Source organism: Chinchilla lanigera, unplaced genomic scaffold (genome assembly GCF_000276665.1).
Source record: "Chinchilla lanigera isolate Chin_1 unplaced genomic scaffold, ChiLan1.0 scaffold00072, whole genome shotgun sequence".
Lineage (NCBI taxonomy): Eukaryota > Metazoa > Chordata > Mammalia > Rodentia > Chinchillidae > Chinchilla > Chinchilla lanigera.
Genome location: NW_004955473.1, coordinates 3,143,928 through 3,168,979, shown reverse-complemented (window position 1 = coordinate 3,168,979; position 25,052 = coordinate 3,143,928). Strand labels below are relative to the sequence as shown.

General features: G+C 38.5%; 1 long non-coding RNA gene across 5 annotated transcripts in view; it reads right to left on the bottom strand.

Annotated features, from left to right (window-relative positions):
* LOC102029614 overlaps positions 1–25,052 on the bottom strand; it is a 73,303-nt gene that overhangs the window by 16,065 nt on the left and 32,186 nt on the right. For 2 of the 5 annotated variants that reach the window (XR_263578.2, XR_263577.2), the window contains 3 exons: positions 22,683–22,828; positions 18,122–18,323; positions 11,853–12,316 (listed from right to left, as the gene is read on the bottom strand). This is a non-coding gene — a long non-coding RNA (uncharacterized LOC102029614). Of the gene's footprint in view, positions 1–6,909; positions 8,071–11,852; positions 12,317–13,900; positions 14,004–18,121; positions 18,324–22,682; positions 22,829–25,052 lie in introns of those variants that run through there. The other 3 variants (XR_001237112.1, XR_001237114.1, XR_001237113.1) reach the window with 3 other exon arrangements.

Genomic DNA, 25,052 nt, shown 5'->3' with positions numbered 1-25,052 from the left:
AAAAAAAAAAAAAAAAAAAAAAAAAAAAAATCCAGCCACATACACAAAAGTATAAATTTTTGTTCTTTTCAAAGCTGAGCACAATGATGCTAAATGAGATGTTTGTTTATACCCAAAAGTAGTATATTAAAAATCCCAAAGCATTCTCCTTTGCTTAATTCCACTTAAGTTACATATAAATTGGCTCTATTATTTTACTTGGAAACACTACTGTTAAAATAATGTTGGGATTTTCCTACACGAACTTATGTTGTTTTTCCCCAGCTGTAATCTTGGTTTTACGTACAGGTACACAGGTACCATCTTATTTTTGATGTATAGCCTAGAAGGGTAGAAAACAACCAAAAACTCATGCTTTGTAAATGTAGTATAAGATCTCATGCATTCTCATGGTCTGATGTCAATAATCAAATATATTAAATCAACTATAACAATGTAGTACGTGCTTTAAATACCCAATGAAAGAACACACTGCAGACAATATCTGATGACAAGGGAATGTGTTGGTATCACAGTGGACTGATGTGGTAGCAGTCCAGAAGACTGAACACATTATTATTCAGATTAAAACTTAAAAACAATAAAAGGCATAGATTTTCAGGGCTACTTTGCAGAATATTTGTCTCTGAGGAAATTACAAAATAGATTTGGGTCTTTAAGAGAATTTTTAATATACAAGTCATTTCTTGTAGTGATTTGAAGAAGTAGAAGAACATATGAATAAAGCTTAATGCTTTAAGATTTACTTTTTTAAAAGCCTGTTGATAAATATTAAGTTTTTTTATTTGCATTTGAACATTAAAACAAATATAAAACACAAAAATCCAATGTTAATACTGATCTTCCACGCCTAACTGGGATTTAGATATTGAGTAATTTATATTTTATAGCAAGAAACTTTCAAAGTTTCATCAGTGCTTTCATTGTATGTAATATTATTCTGTACTAGAACTTTCACTGAAATTTAGAAAGCTGGTGTTAAGAGTAGTTATTTTTTTCTGGAATATTCTATAACATGGCATTTTAATTAACCTGCAAAATTTCAGAATAGAGCAATGAATAGAGTACCCAAAAATATCTTTTAATACAGGCTAATTTTGTTTATAATTATGACAAATACCTTTAACTTTAAGATAGTAAAAGATAAACCAAAAAAATCCTATGCAAATATAAAAGATGTCTCGGGTCAAATTATTTCTTAGTACAAATAATATACCATGTCCATCAATTTCTCAATCAAATTCACAAAAGACTTAAAAAATTATACGTTATAATTGTTAAACAGTGCATTTATGTGGTGGAAGAAGATATAAGAAAACTTATAGAAACAAAATCTCAAACTATTCCAACTCTTAAAATAAGAGATTTGCAAATTAAGAAATTACCGATGTTGCCTGGAAAACACGCCTTACTCATATTCTCAAATTCACTTTATTGCTTGACATATAATTCAGTACTTTAAAAGACTTCAGCTAACCTGTTATTTTTAGAATGCTAGTTCTCTGGAGCAACATGTTTCACACAGTAGTTTTCAATTAAGAAATCACTGGACAGGCCAGGAATATAGCTCAGCAGCACAAGCGCCTGCCTGGCAAGCACAATGTCCTGTGTTCGATTCCTGGTACCAAAAAAAAAAAAAAAAAGAGAGAGAGAGAGAAAAAGAAAAAGCAATCACTGGATAGTTTTAATCACAATTTATGACCAACTGATTAATGGATTAACAATGTATTCAGCAATTCAAACACATAAAAACAACAAAAAGAGGCTGGGAGTGGTACTCCACACCTGTAATCCCAGCACTTGGGAAGCTGAGGCAGGAGGATTGTTGAGAGTTCGAGACCAGCCTGGGCTACAAAGTGAGCTCAAGGCCAGCCTGAACTGCACAGTGAAACCCTGTCCCAAAAAGACAAAAAAAAAAAAAAAAGTAATTCTTCACCGTGCAATTCTGTCCATTAGTAATACCATGCCAAAAATCTGACAGTCCACTTGGTTGGATTACGCTCCCATGTGTGCTACTGAGCAACAAAAAATAGGTATACCATGTAAAGCTTTTTCGTTTCTTTTTTTTTGAAAAGCAGCTCCATGATTTGAGGGGTTGGTTAATACAATACAGGTGTTACAGGGGAAAAGTAGAAAACAGAACTTTAACACCAACGCCAGTACTTATCTCATTATGGTAATCACTAAGGATATTATTCATTTACATTAGTGTCATGTGTTTTAATGGGTGTACTTAATGCCCTCGTGTGAAATAAACATTTTCTAAATTTGGTGTCTGCAATTTTTCATTGCTTTTGTGGGAATCATTGTTCTTAACTGTCATCTTTTTTGCTGCCACTCCTGTCTCTGAAGTCTTCACTTAACACTTGATTGAATGGAAACTTTGTGAAGCCCAGCTTGCAAAAAGTTGTGACTTGGGTGAAGAATTCATGGGATAAATTACAGACATCTCTGCTGCCAAAGCACTACGAGCAGGCTACGCGGATAAGAAGTGCTCATTTAAGGAGATGTCTATTGCTAGACATGAGATATGGGGGCCCATGGTTCTCCAGGACAGGGAGTTGCCAGAAATTCAGGCTGGAATTTGGGATTTGGAGAGTTATGATGCTGTTCCAGATGATGATGACATGACTGTATTTGATTAAGTATAAATTTCTGTACATGAGTAAATGTAGATTTTTATACATAAATAACTAAATGTATATTGTTATATACGAAAAAATAATACATCCCCTGAAAATAAGCCCTATTTCATATTTGGAGCAAAAATGAATTTAAGATCTGGTCCTATTTTCAGGGAAATATAGCCATTAGGGGTAAGAGCCAGGCCACTAGCTCTTTCAAAAACTGTGTCCTTCAGTCTGTCCTAGTGTATTGCCATTGTGTTATTCTAATACTTTCATATATTCCTCTGGTAAAGATGTGGCTTCTTACAGTGTTGCAGGCTCCAAGAGGTCAGAGAGACCAATGGGGAAAAAGGATTTATTGGTTTTAGGTGTACACCAGCTCGACTTGACCTTGTGATGTCCACAATGGCTGAGCACCAGAACAAAGAAAAGGCTCTAGTTTTAAACATTTTGCTGAGGAGGTTGGTCTTTAAAAACTGGGGGAGGTGGGGAGGCAAGCGAAGATACAGAAGCAAGACAGAGCAATTAATAACTTAGCCTTGAAGGAAAACAGAGCCTTATGAATCCTGCGAGAACAAAATAACATAAACTCTGATTAGAGAACGTAGTTGCTAATCTTATCTGTACCAGAACGAGAAGTTCTAGCTACAGGGGAAGAGGGGAGAGTTCGAGGCGGATTTCTCTTTAAGTACTGCGTCAGTATCAGTCTGTACATAGGGTTCAGATGCCACTGCAAATATTGTAGCTGCTAAGCACTGTGACTTTTCTGTATAAACTAACTTTCAGGCCTTGTATGTTTGTGTTATCTGGTGCCAGTCACTACAAGTCTCAAGGCCTCTAAAGTAAGGACAGGATCTTCGGTTCTGAGTGCTCTGATAAAAGTGTTAATGGACCAGTGGCCATAGGCCAACATAGATACCTTTATTTTGTTTATTCCCTGGCCATTATTATAATGAAAAATAGAAGCATCACTGGTGTTGTAGTGAGCGGCAGTGCTTTCCTGGCTCTTACTGTCCCATACCAAGAATGGCTCAGAACAATTGGTGAATGTGAAAGTTTAGGGCAAAAAAGAAGAAAATGAAGCACAAAAGAAGTGCTCAAGGAAAAAAGTGCTCTGATGGAAAAAAAAAAAAAAAAGATACGTCCTACACACAAGGTGGGCTGCCACAAGAACAAGAGGACAGTGATGGTGAGCTCGGTGGCTGGAGTCCTTTATATCTTCTTTCTGACATTAGATCCAGGCTATCCCATCAAAAAGCCGCCTACAAGGGGCTAAAAGATTGGTATCAGGCGCTGGGCTTGGCTTGATCTGTGTCAAAGATTGGTATCAAGTACAGAGCTTGGCTTATATCATGTCAGAAGATGGGTATCAGGTGCCCAGCTCAGGAGCTGCTTCTCTGTACCGACGGTTAACAGATCTGTGCAATTGATAGGTCCTGCCCAGTTGCCCCAGCCACTTTGCCGTGCCCTAGTCTCTTGCTTCAGGAGGACATTGAATTCTTTTATTGGCAAAACAGAGAGAAGTCTCTATGCTCTTAAATGCCAACTGTTGTAGTTGGGTGAAGACCTCAAGACAAATATAGGTTAATATCAAAGGTAAGGCTAGTTGGGCATGGTGGCACATGCCTGCAATCCCAGCACTCTATGAGACTGAGCAGGAGAATCCCAAGTTCAAATCTAGCCTGGGCAACTTAGCAAGACCCTGTCTCAAATAAAAAATTAAGAGAAAAAGGACTGGGAATGTAGCTCATTGGACCTGAGGATAACATTTCATACTTGAGGAAATGAATTTTGATCTTTTGAGGGGGAGGGAACTGGAGATTCAAACCAGGGCCTGAACTACATACATCCTCAGCCTCTTTTCTTTTCTTTTTTTTTTTTCTTTTTTGAGACAGGGTCTTACTAAGTCACTAAGTTGCCCAGGCTAGGCTCAAACTTGGATCGTCCTGCCTCAGCCTCCCAAATACCACCTCACCCAACATAAAACCTGTAAAATCTTTTCTATGTATTGTCTTAACTACATTCCATCCATTTTGCTTTAATTTTGTATTTTTATTGGTACATGCTTGTAATGTGTTATGATTATGGTCATCATGGGGAGTTGGCAAAGGTACAAGATATTTCTCAATTTCTTCTTAAAAAATCCCTCCCACTCCTGCTCCCTGCACTTCCCAGACCCCTCCATTAATAGGGACTTGGTGGATGTATGTAGCACTTCACAATCCTCTCTTCTTTATTAATCTCTTTTTCATCTTCTCCTTCAGTTCCCTTCCCTCACGCCAAAGATCCATTTCACTATTTCCTACCATCTAATCTTTATTTTGCACTTTATTTATACAGTATATTGGAGTTCTCATATAAGAGACTGTGTGATGTTTAAGCTTATGTGGTTTGCTTCACTTCATGTTACATTCTCAAGGTGCACCCATTTACTTACAAATGACTTGAGTTTATCCTTTATGGCAGAGTAGTACTCCACTGTATATAAATACATTTTCTCTATCCATTCATCTGTTGATGGACATTTAGGCTGTTTCCAATATTTAACTATTAGAAATTATAAAGCTATAAATATGTGTACGCATGTATCACTGTAATATGATGCCTTTAATTGTTTTGGAAAGACAACTAAAAAGGGAATAACTGGGTTAAACAGAATTTCTACTTTTAATTTTTTGAGCAATCTCCATACTGATTTCCATGGTGATTGTACTAGTTTACATTTCCACCAACAATGTAGGATTCCTTTTCTCCTGCAGCCCCAGCAAAATTTGTTATTTGTTTTCCTGATCATAGCCATTCTTTCTAGAAGGAGATGGAATTTCAGTATTGTTTTCATTTACATTTCTAAAATGCCAGTAGTATTGAATATTTGTTCATGTATTTATTAGCCATTTCTATTCCTTCATCTGAGAAGTGTCTACTCATCTCAGATGCCCATATTTTGATTGAGTCATTTATTTTAAGGGGGTCCAATATTCTAGATGTCCTTTATCTGATGAGTAACTGAGAAAAATACAAATTGTGATATGGTATTTTAATTTTCATCTTATTTAAGATATTTTGCGGTTTCCTTTATGAGTTCATGTTTGACTCGTCATGCATTTGGAAATAAATTGTATAATTCCCCAATACTTGTGGATATTTGAGATTTCTTTCTTCTGTTAATGTTTATTTTATTTCCATTCATGCATTGCATAATTTCAAACTTTAGCTTAACTGAGGCTTGTTTTGTGGTCCACCAGACGTTCTATCATAGAGAAACTATGTGTGCTGGAAAGAGTGTGTATCCACAAGCTTTGTGTGGAGTGCTTTGTCTGTCAGGTTAAGTGCATGGCTCTTGTTCAAGTGCTCTATATCCTTGATGATTTTCTTTCTAGTTCTTCTATCAGTTATTGAGAATGGGGTTTTAAAATGCCCTACTATTCCACCTTTAAATTCTGCTACTTTTTGCTTCATGTAATTTAAGGCTTTAAGTGTATAAAGGTATGTACACATTTACAACTATTCTGTTCTCTGAAGTATTGATACAGCTAACATTTAATTTTTTTCTTTGAATTTTTTGATATTTGTCATCTTTTCCAGTGCATATTAGTAATACAAAATAATGAAATTTGTTTTGGTCGATTGGTACATGCATGTAACATATTTTTATTATTTTCAATTCAATTACCTCTTTCCCGTTTTTCCCTGTCCTCTAAAAGTGTACCTTCTCATTTCCTGTCATCTTTCCTTTATTTATGCGTGTATTTATTTATTTATTTTTAGATTTCTTGTCTAAGATAAAACATACACTATTAAACTTTCTGAGTCTGGTTTATTTCTCTTTTTTTTTTTTTTGGTTTTTCTCCGGTACCAGGAACTGAACTCACGACCTTGCGCTTGCCAGGCAGGTGCTTTTGCCGCTGAGCTAAATCCCCAGCCCCTATTTCTCTTAATATAATGGTCTCCATTCCCACCCATTTTCCTGCCATGTGATGGTTCTTGTCTTCCAGTCCCATCATAAATCTCTTTCTTCTGATATCAATGTTGCCACTCCATCTGTTACGCTTATTATTGCTATGGTGCACCTTTTTCTACATTTTACTTTCATTTTGTGTCTTGAATTTATGATGTGTCTGCTACAGATAGCATGTATTTGGATCTTGTTCCTTTTCATCAGTCTTATTATCTCTGCCTCTTAACTTGATTGTTTATTTGTTTTTTGGTTTTTTTTTTTTTTTTTTTGGTTTTTCTCCGGTACCGGGAACCGAACTCACGACCTTGCGCTTGCCAGGCAGGCGCTTTTGCCGCTGAGCTAAATCCCCAGCCCCTAATTTGATTGTTTAAACCATAACATTCAATATAATCTTTGATATAATTGGATTTAAATTTGGCATTTTGCTATGTATTTGTTTTCTGTATGCCTCCCATTTTTTGTTCTTCTGAATTTCTACTCCCATCCTTCTACTGAAGGATTAAACCAAGGGCTCAAGCACACTAGGTAAGCACTCTGTCTCCGAGCTTACATCCCTGACCCTTTTCATTTCACTTTGAGACACAGTCTCACTAAGTTGCCCGGGCTAGTCTTGAACTTCGATCCCACTGTGTGAGCCTCCCATATAGCCAGGGTCACAGGTGTGCGTCACTGCACTGAGCTCACAGAATTCTTTTGTGTTGACTATTTTTCAATTTTTACTAAATATACCTTTTAAATTTCTCTTTGAATTTTAAATTATATTTTTGGGTTGTTTCCCCAGTGGTTGTTCTAAAAGTTATAGTATGTATTTTAACTTACTGAAATATATATCGGCTTGTTACTAATTTACTTCGGCTAAAATGTAGAAACATTGCCCATATATAGTTCCACATCCTTCTAATGTTATGCTGTTATTATCATATAAGTTACAACTTAATGTTATGAAGCCAACAACACAGTGTTGATCTAAGAGTATAAAGCAACAAAAATTATTGCTTTATATAATCTTTTGTAAACAACATAAGAAAAAAGAGAAAAAATATACTTTTTATATTAACCCAGCTATTTACCATTTCTCCCGCTCTTCATTTGTCCTTAGAGATTCAAGTCACCATGTGGAGTCATTTCCGATTGGCCTAAGGGACTTCCTACCATTATTTCTTGTGCTACAAGTCAGCTGGCAAGAAATCCTCAGCCTTTATTTAGGCAAATCTTCATTTCACGTTGTCAGAACCTCCCTATAGACACAGCTGGGAAGAAGGCAGGTGGGAGCAGCCACAGGCCAAAGCAACAGATTTCCACCTTCTTACACAAACCTTTTACCATTGTCCTATGTTTCCAGTTAACTTCCAGAGACGGAGTTGGTCTGTCTTCGCCAGTTTTGCAGTTGTTCTTTGCAGAGACGACTGGTCCATCATCCTCACTTGACCACAGGTGCAACGTGTCTTTTTCAAACTTACCCTCTTTTATTTTATGAAATCAAACCTTGGAAAATATTTTATGAATATCAATCATTATATTTCTTATTCCTGTATGCAATGGGTTTGTTTAATCCTTTCGGGCTGATGTAACAAAATAGTTTGCAGTGAATTATTTATTTATTCATTCGTTTTGTATTTTTTTGAGACAAGGTGCCACTATGTAGTTCAGGTTGCCCTTCAACTCACTATGCAGTGCAGGTTGGCCTCGAACTCATGATAATCCTATCCTCACGCCTCAGCCTCCCAAATGCTGGAATTACTGGCGTGAACCACCAAGTGCAGCTCTACACTGAGGAATTTAGAAACAATGGATATTTATAGCTCACAAAGAGGATGCAGTCCTATGTTCTGAAATGTTTTTGTTCCCCCCAAAACTTCTTGGTGAAATCTAACCCTGAAGGTGATGGTATTTAGAGGTAAAGCCACTTGGAGTTTATCAAGCAATGAAGACTGTACCCTTATAAATGGGACAGTGCCCTTCTAAGAGACCGGAAGGAGTTGTCGGCCCCTTCCCTCTTGTGAAGACACACCTAGAAGGCAACATCTTTGAAGGAAAGCATGAACCCTCACCATGTGCTGAATCTCATGGTGTGATGCTGTTTGACTTGCCAGGCCACAGAACTGTGAGGGGTACTTCATAATTTAGTTACCTCTTAAGAGTTTCCTAATCAATGGTATTTTGTTATCACATCACAAATGCACTAAGACAACTTCAATATATTCCACTGGCCTTTTCAGAGAATCTGTTTAGAATTCATTTATTATTACTTTTACACTTTTGGCTTTCTACTCTAATTTCACTTTTAAAAATTTGGTTCAGTCTTTCTCACTTTCAGTAATGAGTTTGTTATATTGTTTTCTTACATTAACTTTTAAAATATTGTTATAAAGCCATTTATGGATAAAGGAGTTACTCCAAATAAAGAAATTACAATATAGGAATAATAGCATCGAAGTTGATGCCTTCTGCCTCTAATTTCCTAGAAGCTAGGTAAGTCACCTTTTTATTTCCTCTTTGAGGGAAAATGAAGTTAAAACATGTTTATTAATTTCAAATTAGGTAAAATTTGGGTAACTTTATTATTTTTAAATTTATTGGACAAAGTATATACTATGGGTTGAGAAATTCTTAGTGGTAAGTCTGTTCACAAACTTCTTTCCAGGATTCTGGTCGTAAACCTAATTGGACAAGAACGGAACACAATTTCCCTATAAGGTCAATGTTGAACCTAATGATTGAATTTGATATGGTTCTTCTCCAATTCAGTTGGGACCAGCATCATGGAAAGAATTAAGTTTGTGAACTCAGGGACCACTGTATTAAAGTATTTTTCGGTCAAACAAATAACTAATATAAAAATTCTAACATATAAAACTTTCTCATTCTCTAATTGGAGGTTATAAGATGTTATATTTAATGAGTATATTGTGTGTACTGATTCAATAACTCAGTATTCAATCTCTAATGTAGGAATGTAAAATTTGGTTTTATGTGCACAGAAAAAGAATTAGAAATAATTGCTTCTAATTATTAATCAGTGCTCATTTTTATGATTCATTTATATCAATGCATTTCTTTTTGGAAAGCACTTCCTTATTTTCTGAATCTGTTAATGAATATGGAAACAGTTTCTGTATTTTTTTCTTAAAAAATAAAGTTAGCCAAAAAAAGAGAAAAACTTGAGGAAGTAGGAACTAATGATATTGAAAAATGGTTTTAGCACTATTAAATGAAATGTAAATAAACAACATAGAACATATATCGATTATAAAAAGAGTGTACAGAAAAATGTTACCCTAAGACAATGTTGGACATGCAGGAATAAGTCCTAAGTATTGATGCCTTAGTAAAAGGCTGTCTCGAAGCTGGGTGTGGTGGCGCACACCTATAATCCCAGCACTCGGGAGGCTGAGAAAGGAGGATCGTTTCCAGTTCGAGACTAGCCTCAGCTACAAAGTGAGCTCAAGGCCAGTCTGAACTCCAAAGCGAGACCCTGTCTCGAAAAGAAAAGAAGAGGGCTGTCTGTGACAGCATACCCGTTCAGCGGAAAGAGAGAGGAAGAGGCAGAATTTTTCCGAAGCATCACAGGGGGAGACTAGAGAGGCTGTCCTCTAAGTAAGACATTTCCTGCACTTTCTTCTCCCTTAAGGTTTGAGGATTTACACTTACCCTTTCCAAAAGAAAATGTCATTATAGGGGACACAGTGGACCTAGAGTGCTGAGCAGAAAACTGCATAGAATGAAGATACAACTGCATAGGCAAGGAAGAGTGAAAAGGTAATTTCTGAGCAATTAACCTTTCTGATGAGGGTGGTGCTTTGGCGCCTAGGTATGGTTTCACCTGAAAAACAGGCAAAATCACAGCCAATTGATTTTATGGCACCAGGTTGGTTAAAATGCTAGGTTCCTATGTTTCCTGGAGCCTCTGTCTCTATATAGGTTTTGTTGTTGTTTTTTAGGATTGTTTGTTTCTTGGCGTTTTTTTGGACAGGAAGGGCGGGAGAAGCCACTGTGAGCAGCCCTGGTGTACAAACGTGAAGCACTACTGCCATCGTGCGGAAAAAGTTTCATTACATCGGGCGCCATTTTAGCTTTTTTCTCAAGAGTGGGTGGGGAAGGGCCTGCCTGTAGGGAGATGGATGAGGCTTGAGTCTAGGCTGGACTCGTTTACCTTCTTAAGACTCCAAGAGGGATTTGGACTCTGGAAAACTACCTCAGAGTAGAAACTGGGTGATGAGGGGCATATCGTGGAACAGCAGCTGCCTGTAGCCGCCATCACAGGAAGTCATGGGGTGGGACTTCAGTCCTTCCCTGGTGTGGACCCACTCAGACAAATGCCGGCTCTGGGAACCTTTAGCTCAGTTCTTCCCCCTGAAGAAAGAGTTAGCAAACCTTTATGTGTTGTCACAATGCTATTGGGCTTCAGGTCCCTCATAGCTTCTGTCAGAGTATATGGACAAACCTGTTCCAAATGACATCCGTGAACACTTAGGCTGGTAATGATCTCAGATCAAACAAAACGTCCCAAGAGCAAAGACCTATCTCACTCAAAGTCACAAAGAGAGTAGGGCATAGAACTATTGGTCTCTCAGCTTTCCTGGAGAAAATCAATTTACTTGAAGCTAGGGACTAAAAGTAATGCTACACAAATAAATATTCTTTCTGACACTGCTTCCAGGTTTCGGCCTACAAACTCCCACTTCCAACAGGAGGAACAGGTGGAAGGTTATCCCAGGAGGCTGCTTTTGTCTGAACTGGTCCCAGAGTCCGGTCCACACTGGAAGGGGTCGAGGCCCCGCCCCACGACTTCCTGTGAGGGCACCACTTGGCCGCTACTGGTCAACACCAGGTCCCTGGGCACCACTCAGTATCTACACCAAAGTAGCGCCAGTGACCAGGTCGTTCATGGGGGATTAGAGGAGCCAAGGATACCCTGGCTAGAGTACTATCCTCCTGTATCTCACTACAGGCTGGATCTTTGCCCAAGCGTTAGGCCTCATAGGTATGAAATTGTAATGGCAGTCGATATGATGAAACTCTCTCCGCACGATGGCAGTAGTGCTCCGTATATGGCCACAAGAACGATCTTCCAGTGCTCTCCCGCCCTTCTTGTCTGAAAAAAAACACTCCCTAGAGAAATAGATACCAAAATAAAGGCAGCTTTTCTTTCTTTCTTTCTTTCTTTCTTTTTTTTTTTTTTTCTTTCTTTCTTTCTTTCTTTTTCTTTCTTTTTTTTTCTTTTTTGAGAAAGGGCCTTGCTATGTAGACCAGCTGGCCTAGAACTCACTGTATACCCCAGGCTGGCCTTGTATTCACAGCGATCCTCCTGCCTCAGCCACCATGCCAGGTTATGTTGTATTTTGTGTAGCCTGGTGATGCAAGCTCATTCTGCTGTAATTTTGCTTTTGTTTTGGCCAGAAGAAAAAAAGCACTAGACACTGTAGTTATATTGCACTTAGGTCAACTTGAGAAAACTTGCTCTCCTCTTAGACTCTTCCTTTTACTTCCTATTTGATATTAAAGGTAGGTCTAATGAGCCCTGTGTTCTATCCCCAAGAAATGAAAGGAAGGTGGGAAGGTAGGCAAGGTAAACTACCCACCCTCAGCAAACAGCTTCTGAAGAGCTAAATTTCCACACAACCAAGTCTTCCCATTATTGTTGTTCTTCACGAAGCATTCCATCTCCAGCATTTCCTCGTGCTATCAAATTGTGTTGACATATTGCAGGCCAAGCCTCAGGAACCCATGCCTAGGAAGGAAAAGAAAATGCTTACACCTAAGGTGTGAGGCTGTTTGTTTCTCATCCTAACTCACTACCTGTGACTGCTACTGAGCTAAGCACCACTCCTGTGTGCCCAGGAGAGGATTATTTTAGCTGAAGCTTTAAGGGGAGTGTCTGAGAGCTGTCAAGACTGAAGGCTGCCCAATGTCTCATGTGGTGACACAAATGATGTCTAAGGATTGTAAATTCCAACCCGAGAGATCACATTGGCCTCATGGATTTATCCTTTAACAATGAAGTAGGGGCTGGGGATTTAGCTCAGCGGCAAAAGCGCCTGCCTGGCAAGTGCAAGGTCGTGAGTTCGGTTCCTGGTACCGGAGAAAAACCAAAAAAAAAAAAAAAAAAAAAACAAAAAAAAACAATGAAGTAGGACAGCATTTTCCCATATTAAGTGACCCATCCTTAGTTCCCAGGACTGTACTGTGTCTGTGGGTTATTGTTCTCACTTAGAGATCCCTCTTACATTTTCTCCTTCATAACTTGGACCTGGAGCTTTGAAAGGATTCCGACAATAGTCACATGCTTATCAAGAGACAGGCGCCATCATAAAATTTTACCACTGGTAACCTTTTGTATGTCTACTCCTTCTCCTATTCACGCAATACATAAAGACAAAGTTCTAAGCAGACAGTGAAACAATGCAATACATCTGCATTTAAATCATATTTAGTTATTCACTGGCTTTACAATAAACGTTTTCACTTCTGATTCCCAGGAAGTTTTTCACATTGTCATAAGGAGACAGTCTCCAAATAAAAAAAATTAAAGGGGTGGGCGATAGAGCTTATCGGAAAGAGCCTGGGTTCTGTCTCCATTACTGAAAAAAAAAGTTTCATCTGAAATTCTGGTCCTAAGTTTTGTTTTGTTTTTTGTTTATTTGTTTCTTTCTGTTTGCCTTGGTTTGGTTTTTTGAGACAAGATCTCTCTATGTATGGCTGTAAATTCACTATGTAGCAGGGCCTGGCCTCAACTTTTTGGTGATCCTCATGGCTGATCCTCATGACTGAGCCATGAAGCATGATCTTAGAATTTTATCTGTAAAAGCCACAAAGAAAGAAAGTGAAATTCAAATAGAATTGTCGGAAACTGTCATGTCTCAAATTCAGACACCCTGATGTGTGCCCTGAGAAACCTTAAAGACAGTTGCATACACACCACATGTGTGCAGCTACATTCTTCAATGAACATCTACTTATACAGATACAAATAAAAATAAAGATACACTAGCTTGCTTCAAACTGTCAGGTTCATACACATACTCTTAACACTGGTCAGGATTCCAAACACACAGCTTTTAAAACTCTATATGGGTACAAATGCATGTATACACCTCTGCCTCAGCTAGTCATTTCTCCTGATATAACTGTGTGCGGCTTTCAGTTTACGTAGCCGTCAGCCCCACCATACACCACCATTGGCATACATTCACATCTATACACGTTTTTAGCGCTATGTATTTTACCTTTCACTCTAGACCTTTAATAAATTGCAAAGCAGAAATCATGTGGCAAGCCAATCCCCGTGAGAAAAAAAAATCCACTGTTGAAATACCTGTGATGAGGCATGGTGTGGCACAGCTATAGCCCGACCACTATGGGAGGCTGAGGCAGGAGGATCACAACTTTGCACCCATCCCAGGCAACTTGGCAAGAAACTGTCTCAAAGTAAATAAATAAAATGAAAAAGGGCTAAGGGTGTAGCTCAGTGTAAAGATCTTGATTTCAGCTCTCACGATAGGAAGAAAAGTCTGTGCCATGTATGTTAAATATTTTCCTTTTCTATATTATATATTTATCATGTGTATTTTTATGAAACAATGTTCAAATTCTCACATACCATACTTTTAATGCAAATATTTTTACTTACAAGAATGATTTTGAAGTATAATTAATATTTGGTGGAGTATACTGACATGTTTAAAAAATATTGCCACTTGAAACTGGCCGGGATAGCCCATGCTTGTGATCCCAGCATTCAAGAGGCTCAGGCAAGAGGATTGCCAAGGGTTCAGAGCCAGCCTGGGCTACACAGTGAATTCAAGGTCAGCTAGAATTACAGAGCAAGACCTTGTCTCAACAAAACAGAAAACATATATCTAGATAGATAGATAGATATAGATATATGTTATGACCTGTTAAAATTAAGGTAAAATTCATGTAACATAAGATTACCCATTTTATTGTGTGGAATTTAGTGGCACTCACTACATTCACTATCCTGTGGCAACTTTACCTCTGTCTAGGTCCACACAATTTTAATTCCCACAAAAGGAAGCCCTGGGCCCATTAAGTAACCATTCGCCATTCCTCTCCTCCCACCCTACCCAGCTACCAACAACCACTATTTTGTTTTCCGCCCCCTATGAAGTTACCTATATTACAGAGTTCATCTGAAAGGAATCATTACAAGACTTGGCCTTTGGGGCTGGGGATTTAGCTCAGCAGCAAAAGCGCCTGCCTCGCAAGCGCAAGGTTGTGAGTTCGGTTCCCGGTACTGGAGAAAAACCAAAACCAAAAAAAAAAAAAAAAAAAGAGTTGGCCTTTATTGTTGTTGTTGTTTGGTACCAGGAATTGAACTCAGGACCTTGCACTCACCAGGCAGGTGCTTGTGCCACTGAGCTATATCCCTAGCCCCAAGACTTGGGCTTTTGTGGTTTGGTTGTTTCACGTAGCATGTTTTCAAAGTTAATCAGTATTATAATATATATCAATGTTCATTTGTTTTCCTAGATATATAGGTAACTTCACAGGGGGCAGAAAACAAAATAGTGGTTGTTGGTAGCTGGGTAGGGTGGGAGGAGAGGAATGGTGAATGGTTACTTAATGGGATCAGCCCTATATTATTTATTTTGATGCTGTTATGATTTCTTTACTTTCAGATTGTTCATTGCTATTGTATATATACCCAAATACAACTGATTGGCTTTTGCTTTTGCGGAGAACAAGCTTTCCCTCTGTATCCAGGTGGCTTTAATTCATTCTGTCTCAGTTCTCTGAGTCTTGAGATTACAGGCATGGGCACCAGGCCCGGCTCTACAACTAATCTTTAGAAATTTTCTTTCTGTTCTGCAAGATTTGCTGCATAGCTCTGATAGGATTCTGTGTATGAGATGACGGCACTGACAACGGTCATTTTCCTTCTTCCTTCCAATTTGGGCACCTTCCATGTTCTTGCTTGAATACCTTAGCAAGAACTTCTGCTACAAAGTTCCATACAACTGGTCAAAGTGGGCATTTTTTCCTTATTCCTGATCTTAGGGCAAAGCTGTCAGTCTTTCACCGTTGAGTAAACTACTAGCTGTATAGCTATCATAAATGCCCCTTGCTTATTAAGAAAATGCCCTTATAAAATCATACTTCATTCTGTTTGGTTTCCTTCCTGGAGAGATGAAATTCTACTTTTTTCACTGACATCACTTTTACCATTTGCCTTGCATTTTTAAACATTATGTGAGGTCACAGGTAACCACCTCACCAAGAGACACGCACTTGTCACTTGTACATTTGTCTCCAGTCCTTTTAACTGTTCTTAGTCCTCCACATTTTATGTAAAGCTGATGACTGTCAGATAATAGGAGGCATTTGAACCTTCAGGAAATACATGTACTGCTACAGTATATCACCATCTCACACAGCAGCAACTAGGAACCTATATACCATTGGATAGTGACATCAATTGAAGGGGTTGTTTTTGGTTTTGTACTGTGGAGCACACCCAGGTACATTTCTAGCCGCGCCTACAAACTTCTGTTGTTGTTGCTGTTATTGGTTCAACAGCCTGCCTCTATAGTTCAGCCTGGACCTGAACTCTCCCTATGTAGCTTAGGCTGACATGGAATTCATGATTTTCCAGCCTCAGCGCAGTTGCAACGCAACTGCAAGGTCAGGCTTCCACCAACAAATGCTTGCTAAGAAGGAGAGGAAGAGGTGCAAGATGCCTCAGAGCCCTGCATTTGCCTCTGAGCTTGTCCTTGGAAGTCCTGTTCACCCTGAGAGGAGCGGCGGCCCGCCCCACCACTTCCTGTGATGGCGGCTCCGGCAGCTGCTGGTCCGCGCCAGATGCCTCACCACCCAGATTCTACCTGGAGGTAACTCTAGTGTCCGGATCAATCGTGTTTCCCTAAGAAGGCAAGAAGGCCCTCCCTGGAGTTCAAGCCTCTTCCATGTCGCTGCAGGCCAGACTTCCCCCAGCTGGGCTGGCGCCTGATGTACTGAAACTCTTTCCGCATGATGGCAGTAGAGCTCCGCTGTTGAGCGCAAGTTCTGCCCGCCAAGCTCTGCTCCCGCCATTCTTGTCTGAAAAAAAACGCTACCCTAAACATGGCTTCCTACCGTTTGGCCCAGACGGTGCTAGGAGCACACTCTGCTGTGACTTTTTGCTTTTGTTTTCCTTGTAAAACAGCAAAGAGACCACAGAAATCCGCACTTCTGTTTCAGTAATCTTTTCTCTGAAGTTAAATTGCCGTCCAAAGTAGTCTGTGTGCCTCTCCATTATCTCTTAGCACTTTCACAAAATATTGTGTTCTCTCTTTCAAGCAGTTAGGTGGTTCCAGGCCCAAAAGGGAAGGAAGTGATTGATCCCTGGAGATCACACTGAGCTTTTATGGTCAATTTTAAGTCACCTTTAGCTCCCTTTCTTCCTAGATAACTGGAAAGTCCATCTCCATGTTCTCGCATTTGTGCTGAACTGTTAGCAGCTCTTGTCCAGAGAGAAGAGAAGTGATATAGTTTGTATCACTATATGTCATAAACTGGTCCACAGAGCATGCTAACCTACACTTCCATGTTATGAACTTTTACTAGAGGTTAATAACAGTTTTCTGTCAAGAGTTCTTCATTTAAAATTGGAATAAAGCACATTCCTTTGCCATTGAATGTTTTTCTTTTCTAGGGGGCATGTTTGAGATAGGGTCTTAGATAGTGGTGCAGGCTGTCCTGGGATTAGGAGATCCTCCTGCCTCAGCCTCCTGACAGCTGGAATTTCAGGCATACACCACCACACCCAGCATGCCATCGAATGTTTTTGAACTTCTTCCTGTAACAGTGTGTCTTTCTCTGATATTTTATCTGTTGCAATATATTCTCATCAAGTACAGTGTTTGCCAATCATTTAAAAACTAACATGTGATGACCAAGAAGAAAAGCATTCTCCTACAACCTATTAAGACGAATGATAACCTTTTGGATTTCTTTGAATACTTTTAAAAATATCTGCATAAATACATATTATTTATATATTTAAGTTTATGAAAAACATCCTGTATTAAAATTGGATTAATGTGCACATTGTGTTTTGGATCAGATGAGGTGCATCAAGTTTGGAAGGGAACGCATTCACCATACTTTATATTAATCTATAAACTTTCAATATATCTCCTTATATAAAAAATGCAAACATAATCTTATAAACGTATAGACAGGATGCTGACTATAATAGTAACCATATTACAATTTAGCTATTAAATATGTGCATACACACATACATTTATGAATGTGAACTTTTTCTTCAGTTATAACTGAATTCACTCCAGAAGTAGTTTTAATAAAATCTTCATTATCTTTTACACTTTCCATATTGATACACATACACATAAATTTGTTGATATTCTGTTCTATATAGTGACTTAATATCCAAAACACTTACAAAAGTAATTCATACTAATAGCAAAGTGTTCAAATTCTGGGAGTGCATAAAGCCAAATAAGTGTTTCTGCACCCCAAGAAGTGATTTAAAATATCTTTATCATACATTCTTGTGTGTTCCCTTACTTACACAATGAAGTCTTTAAAGTTTCCACTCCAGTGGTCAAGTAAGTTTCTGCAGGGTGAGCATTTTGCAGACTTGTTAATATTCTTAAAGATTATTCCCAATCATTCTTTGGCATATTCATTTTTTAAAATAACTTTCCTCCCCATTGGCATTTCTCAGTACTATATGTGCTTCTTCGCATCATGCCCATGCACAGGAGCCATGCCTTAAAAAAATAAAGAAAGGAGCTAAGTCACACTGAATACCATAACCAGGAAACAAGTAATTTTAAAAAGGAGAAAATACTTGTATGTCCTATGTGAAGTTACAAATACAGATTACCTGGTTCCATGAACTCAATAAAGCATTCTACAGCAACAGTTTATCCTACAAATATTTGTTCTGGATTCATTCTCAAACTATCAAACTAGCTGGGCCTGGTGGCACATGCCTATAATCCCATCACTCCAGAGTCTGAGGCAGGAGGATCGCCACCAAGTTTGAAGCTAGCCTGGCTTACACAGCAAGTTCGAAGCCAGCCTGGAGTACACAGCAAGACTCTGTCTCAAAAAAAAAAAAAAGAAAGAAAGAAAAAAGCCATCAAATTATGAAAGTAATATCAGCTTTTGAAAAGTCCCAGTGTATTCAAATCTATAAAGAACAAAGAAAAAGGTTTTATTGCTTCATGTCTATGTGCATTGAAATATTATACATGCTATATAGGATTTTTCACAAGAGCTGATACCATTTAACCAAACATAGGTCATGGGTATCCTCACTATTTGCTTAGTGAGGTTTTCAAACACACACACACACACACACACATACACAAAATCTCATTAATTCTTCAATTTCATCCTGATCGTACTATTGGGAGAATCTAGTACCGTGGATTTTTCTCACAATACTAGGTTATGTTATATTTCCAATGGCATATACCAGTCGTAGGTAACTTCTAGTGCTTTGCTGCTAAATCTCATAACATCTCTTTATTATTTAAGAACCACAAAATATCAATTACTTCTTAAATTGTGAGGATAACATAAGCATCTAGAAAATAAATGTAAAAGTGAACAATAATAAAGTATATAGAAATATTCTGCATAGCAGAAGTTCAAAAACCTCAGTACTTTATTCAGTTGTATTCTGATTTTTCTTCTCTTGGTGTTAAAAATTATGCAGGGCGGAGAATGTGTAGATGCCTAAATTTTTTCTGTGGAGGACTGTGGAGAACGCAGGGCATTCACACTGAGCTACATCCTCAGCCCACTTTTATATATATAATTTTTCTTGGAGATAGGGTCTCAATAAGTTCCTCAGTTGCCCACGCTGTGCAAGAATTTGTAGTATTCCTCACAGTGATATATGTGCACCCATGTTTACAGCAGCACAGTTTGTAAGAGCTAAATCTTGGAAACAAACCAAAATGCCCATCAACAAAGGAATGAATAAAAAAATATAGTCTTTTTTTTTTTTTTTTTGGTCTTTTTTTTGAGACAGGATCTTGCTATACAGTTCAGGCCTTGAGCTCACTTTGTAGCCCAGGTCTCGAACTCGCAGTGATCCTCCTACCTCATTTTCCCAAGTGCTGGGATTATGGGTGTGCACCACCACACCCAGCTCCATGCCCAGTTTCAAGTGGCAATTTCCTTATGATCTGAATTTTTTCCTTTTCTTATTTTTTCTTATTTTTCTCAGTTCTTATATAGAAAGACTACTTTAAAATGTTGGTAAATGATCTTTAGGTGACTGGAGTTTTTGTTGTTAAAATATTAGAAACCTATGATTTCCTTGAGTACTCACAACAAGAAATGTAATCATTACAGCATACAAGAAGTGTTCAGTATTAATTTAAAAAAATTTATTAGTACATGTCCGCAGTACATAATGATCACATTGCTCTTCAGGAGTTGGTACATGTGCGTGACATATCTTACTTCTTTGTGTTTCCCCTTCCTCTTCCTCCCTCCCTCTATACTTTTTTAAAAAACACAATGAACATTATACTGAATATTATCAATACTAAGTAGTGTTTGTCCGCATTCTACCTCTTCTTTAGGAATGAAAGTAAAACGTGAAAGTCTATCCTCAACTATATTGCCTTACAAAGGTAGACACATGTATCTTGTTCGAATACAGTTTTAATTTTTAGATATTCCAGTTTTAATTTTATAGATATTGTTTTAATTTTATAGATATTATAGATTATTGTAGATTATTATATTATTATATTATATTTTATAGATATTATAGATTATTGTAGATTATTATAGATATTGTATTAATTTTATAGATATTCCATTTGCACATTAGCACACTCCCATATATTTATGCTACAAGATTATCATATATATTAGAAGTGAAGTACAACACACTTTGCTATTTGTGTTACTGAGTGCTAGCAAACTTACAAAGTTTGATCTTCAAACACATCACCCATTGATGAACTGCATGAAGTTTTTACCTAGGAATGTCTTAATTCTCTTTCATTTTTGAAACTTAGTCTTGCTTCACATGGAATCAGGCACAGGCTGTTTTATTTTCTTTTAGAATGTAAACATTTTCTCTCCCTACCTTTTTCTTTCCATAGTTTCTGAAGTGAATTGACTGGTAGTCTTACTGAAGATTCCTTGTTTATGACAACATCATTATCTACTAATTCTTTCAAGATTGTTGATTTGGTTTTTACTCTTCATGGCATAGTGTGACTCATTATATCATTCATTGTGCATTATGTAGAGTTGGTTGAATTTCTTCGATGTGTACATACGGGTTTTTCATGGACCCACTGATTCTTTTTCTTGCTGGGTCAAATCTACCATTAGGAACTTATTGGGAATTGATCACTTTCATTTTTATGCCTTTCAGTTTCAAAATTTCTAACTTTTAAAAATAATTTCTACCTCTTGCTGACATTCTCTAATAGTTAGATACTGTCCTCCTAATTTTCTCTGATCTATGTATTTGGACTTTTGCACTTTGAGCATATTTAGGAGAGTTGATTTGAAGTCTTCCAGTTTCTATTAATTGTTTTCCCTGTGAAGGGACCATACTTTCTTGTTTCTGGGAATGTTGCATTTCTTGTAGTTGTTAAAAACTGTACATGTTTACTATTATAATATATCAACTCTGAAAATGAGTTCTAAACACCCTCCATGTTGTGTTCATAGGCCTGATAGCTAGGTGTCAATCAATTCCTTCTCTCATTTGAGCCTGCAACCTTGTAAATTGCCTAAAGCAGACAATACAGCCAAGGGAAATACTGAGTGGTAGGGAGCAGAGGCACAAAGGCTACCTGGGAGGAGGTGTGGAGGATGTAGGAATCAGTTTTCTTTCCTGTACAAAACAAAAGCAAAAGCACAGCAGAGAGAGCTTGGGCAGCGGGCTCGGTAAAATGAAAACATCATGGCCTTTTTTCAGACAGGAAGGGTGGGAGGAGAGCCCTGGAAGACAGCACTTCATCCACACTTGGAGCACTATTGCCATCGTGCAGGAGTTTCAACACACCTGGCACCACGACAGTTTCCTTCCCATGAGGCTGAGCTGTTACGGAAGGTCCTGCTTGTAGGGAATTTGAAGAGCCTTTAACTCCAGGCTGAGCCTCCTTGCCTTCTCCTAAGGTCCCAAGACAAACCTGGACACTGAGCTACCTAGTTGTAGAACCTAGGAAATGAGGAACCTGCAGTGGTCCGGCAGCTGCCAGAAGCCTCCCTCACAGGAAGTCATGGGGTGCAGCCTGAGTTTCTCCTGAAGGTGGATGGGACCAGAGAGAGACCACCTCTCAGAGAAGCTCAGGCCTGTGGGGCACCAGTCACATGTTCATGCTTCTTGAATTAAGCAAGAGTTAGCAGGCCATTAGAAGATGGCCCTGTGCTGGGTTTGAGAAGACATGAGCAACAGGAAGTTTGTGATTGTTTGAGCTACACAGTGGTTTATTGGTTTATTAAATGAGTCTCTCTGCTTTTATATATTTTTAAACTTCCATTATAAAAGTAACAAAAAAGCAAAAAAAAAAAAAAAAAAAAAAGATGGCCTTGTGCTCCAGTGTTTTGGGTCCCTTGTTGCAGCAGTGTGAGAACAGCAGGGCCAGGCCAGTTCTAGGTGGCAGCTGCATATTCAGTGCAAGAGCCTCACTCTCCAGATTGTATCCTGAACACTCTGTGTTTGTGCCTTGATCCTGGCTGGCCTCAGAGAAAAGAATTTGGGAGCTAAATTTGGGTTTTGGGCCCTTCTGACCTCCTAGAAGTTCTGCCTTCCTCAAGTGCTGGCTAGGGCTTTCATGGAGGAATAGCTCATGGCTTAGGACTTTATGAAATCACTTCTTCAAGATGGTAGTATTTCCCAGAAGACCCAAACGAGCCTGCTTTCACAGACTGTACTTCCCATCCGGTTTGAAAAAAAATGCCACAGAGGAGACACACACTAGAAACTGTGGTTGTATAGTACTTTGCTCACTTTGAGGAAAGAGGCTCCACTCTTAGAATATTGCTTTTACTTTCTATTTGATATCGAAATCAGATCGAATGTGCAACGTTCTGTGTTCCATCTCCAGCACTGCAGAAAGAAAAAGTCAGATCCAACTTACCCTCCTGCAATAGGTAGGCTCTCTTCTCCCAAACTCAACTCCCAAAGAGTTCTCAGTTCTGCTCCTCTTCATCCAGCATTCTATCTCCAGTGTTCCATCTTGATATTACTTTGTTGTATTGTGGGTCAATCCTCAGGAATCTATATCTAAAAAGGAAAAGAAAACGCTGAACACCTAATGACATAGAGAATGACAAGTTGCTTAAATCTCATCCTGGTTCAATGTCCCAGCTTCCTTGGGAGTCCTACTCCATAGCCTGACTTTGATGATATGAATTCTAAGAGAGCATATTTTCTCAATTGGTGTGTAATGGAAGCATTAAAGAATCTTCTGTAAAACTAAGAAATTTAAACTAAGCTTTAAAAATTAGCTATTTCTCCAGCTTCCTCATATAGGGAACAAAATTTGTCACATGCAGACCTAGCACCAAGGTATTCAACAGAATGTGATTTTCAATATTTTTTTGGATGAACTGCTGGACCACAGCCTGACTAAATATACACAATTCTTGGCTTTGTTCTACCACTCCTGCAAGTAAAATCACCTCCGTACATTGGATGGGGGTGGAGTAGCTGCCTTCACAATTTGGCTAAATTATGAATTAACAAGTTTTCCCATTTTTATTGGTTTCATTCTACTCTTAATCACAGGAGGCAAAGGAATCAAGCTAATCAGGGCCTAGATCATGCCCCATGAGACCTGAGCACATAACTGACACCTTCTATGACTTTACAGGTGCAAGAAAGTCTTTTGTCATAACAGCAGAGGAGAGATACATGGCTCTTTTCTAGTGGCAATTCCCATAGGGTTGGCACATTCAGGCCTGAGAAAACCATTATTTACTTCACACTAGCTGTGGTTTTCCTTGAGATTGTCACAGTTATTTCCTGATGAAGATTCATCAACAACCTTATAAGGAACATACTCTTTTGGTGTAGAAAGATTCATAAATTCTTTTGTTAAAAAATAAAAGATTTGTGGTACATGCTAATCAACTAGACTATGGAGACAGAGTTAGTGGAAGGAAACAGGTTAATGCAGTATGTATATACAGGATAGTTAACATAGCTGTTCTACTGTCTTCTTTTTTTTTTTTTTTTTTGGTTTTTCTCCGGTACCGGGAACCGAACTCACGACCTTGCGCTTGCCAGGCAGGCGCTTTTGCCGCTGAGCTAAATCCCCAGCCCCCTGTTCTACTGTCTTCTATTTCTTTGCTGAAAGAAACTGTCAATGAGTCCTTGATTGATCAATATTGCATGTCTCTTATCTGTTTTCATGAGAAACCACTTTGAAGATATCAATATGTAATACAACAAGCACTGTTAATTTCCTACCACTTTGTTTGTAACTCTGTATTGTCTGTTCTGTTCTTTTGCTATTTTGTAAGAGGTTGTCTGTCTGTTCATGTTTTCCTCCTTTTATTTTTAAAATAAAAAAAAAAAAGAAAAGAAACAGGTTAATGCAAAACTAGCCCTCAAGGTAATAGAGGAGACTTTTCCCCCCTCAATTTTCCAACTTCTAAGAGCTCAAAGGTATGAAGGACTGTTACAGAATAACAAAAAGGGGAGCAATGAAACAATGAGCAGGAAATCCACACAAAAAGCAGAGACTAAATATGCAGAGAGCTCCCTTCTTCAAGTCTGTCTCCTCTTAGGCAGCACGTCAAAAGGAAGCCAGGCGCAGTTGCTCATACATACAGTCCCAGCTACTCAGGAGGCTGAGGCAGGAGGACTGCAATTTGTTAGCCAGCCTACACAATTTAGAGAGACTCGGTCTCAAAATAAAGAGTAGAATGGGCCTAGGATATAGCTCCATGGGAGTGCACACCTGGGTTCAATCCCCAGTTCCACAAAAGCTAAACACAAATGAAAACTATTTCAAGGGAAGCGCAAGCTCCTGGGGCCAGCAGCAACTTTTTTCTTTCCAGACAGAAACAAACTATTGAAAGTCATTTAACATAAACTGGGAAAAAGAGAGACATTACTGAAGATTCTTCTTAGAATTGAGACTGCAACTGAAAGGAATAGGTGCTTAAAAATTAAAGCAAAGATTAGGAAACAGAGGCAAAAACAATTCAACTGAAGTCATCTCAGGCCCCTAGTCTATTATACTATTATAACTGCAGAATCAAGAAGGGTAGTTTAAACTTCAGGAGTCTTGCTCCTTTTCACTCTCTGCTATCTCAGTATCTGTATCATTAAAGTGAGGGCATAGTAATGTTGGTCTAGTGATCTACTGTGGCCTTCTAGTGCATCAAAATCTTGTTCAGGTGTGACCTCCCCTGGGCTTTGATGATCCAGGCAGGGACTCCACAGGAGTCCCCAGAACTGGCTCCTGTGATATTCTTATACCTACCTTTCCATCAAGGTG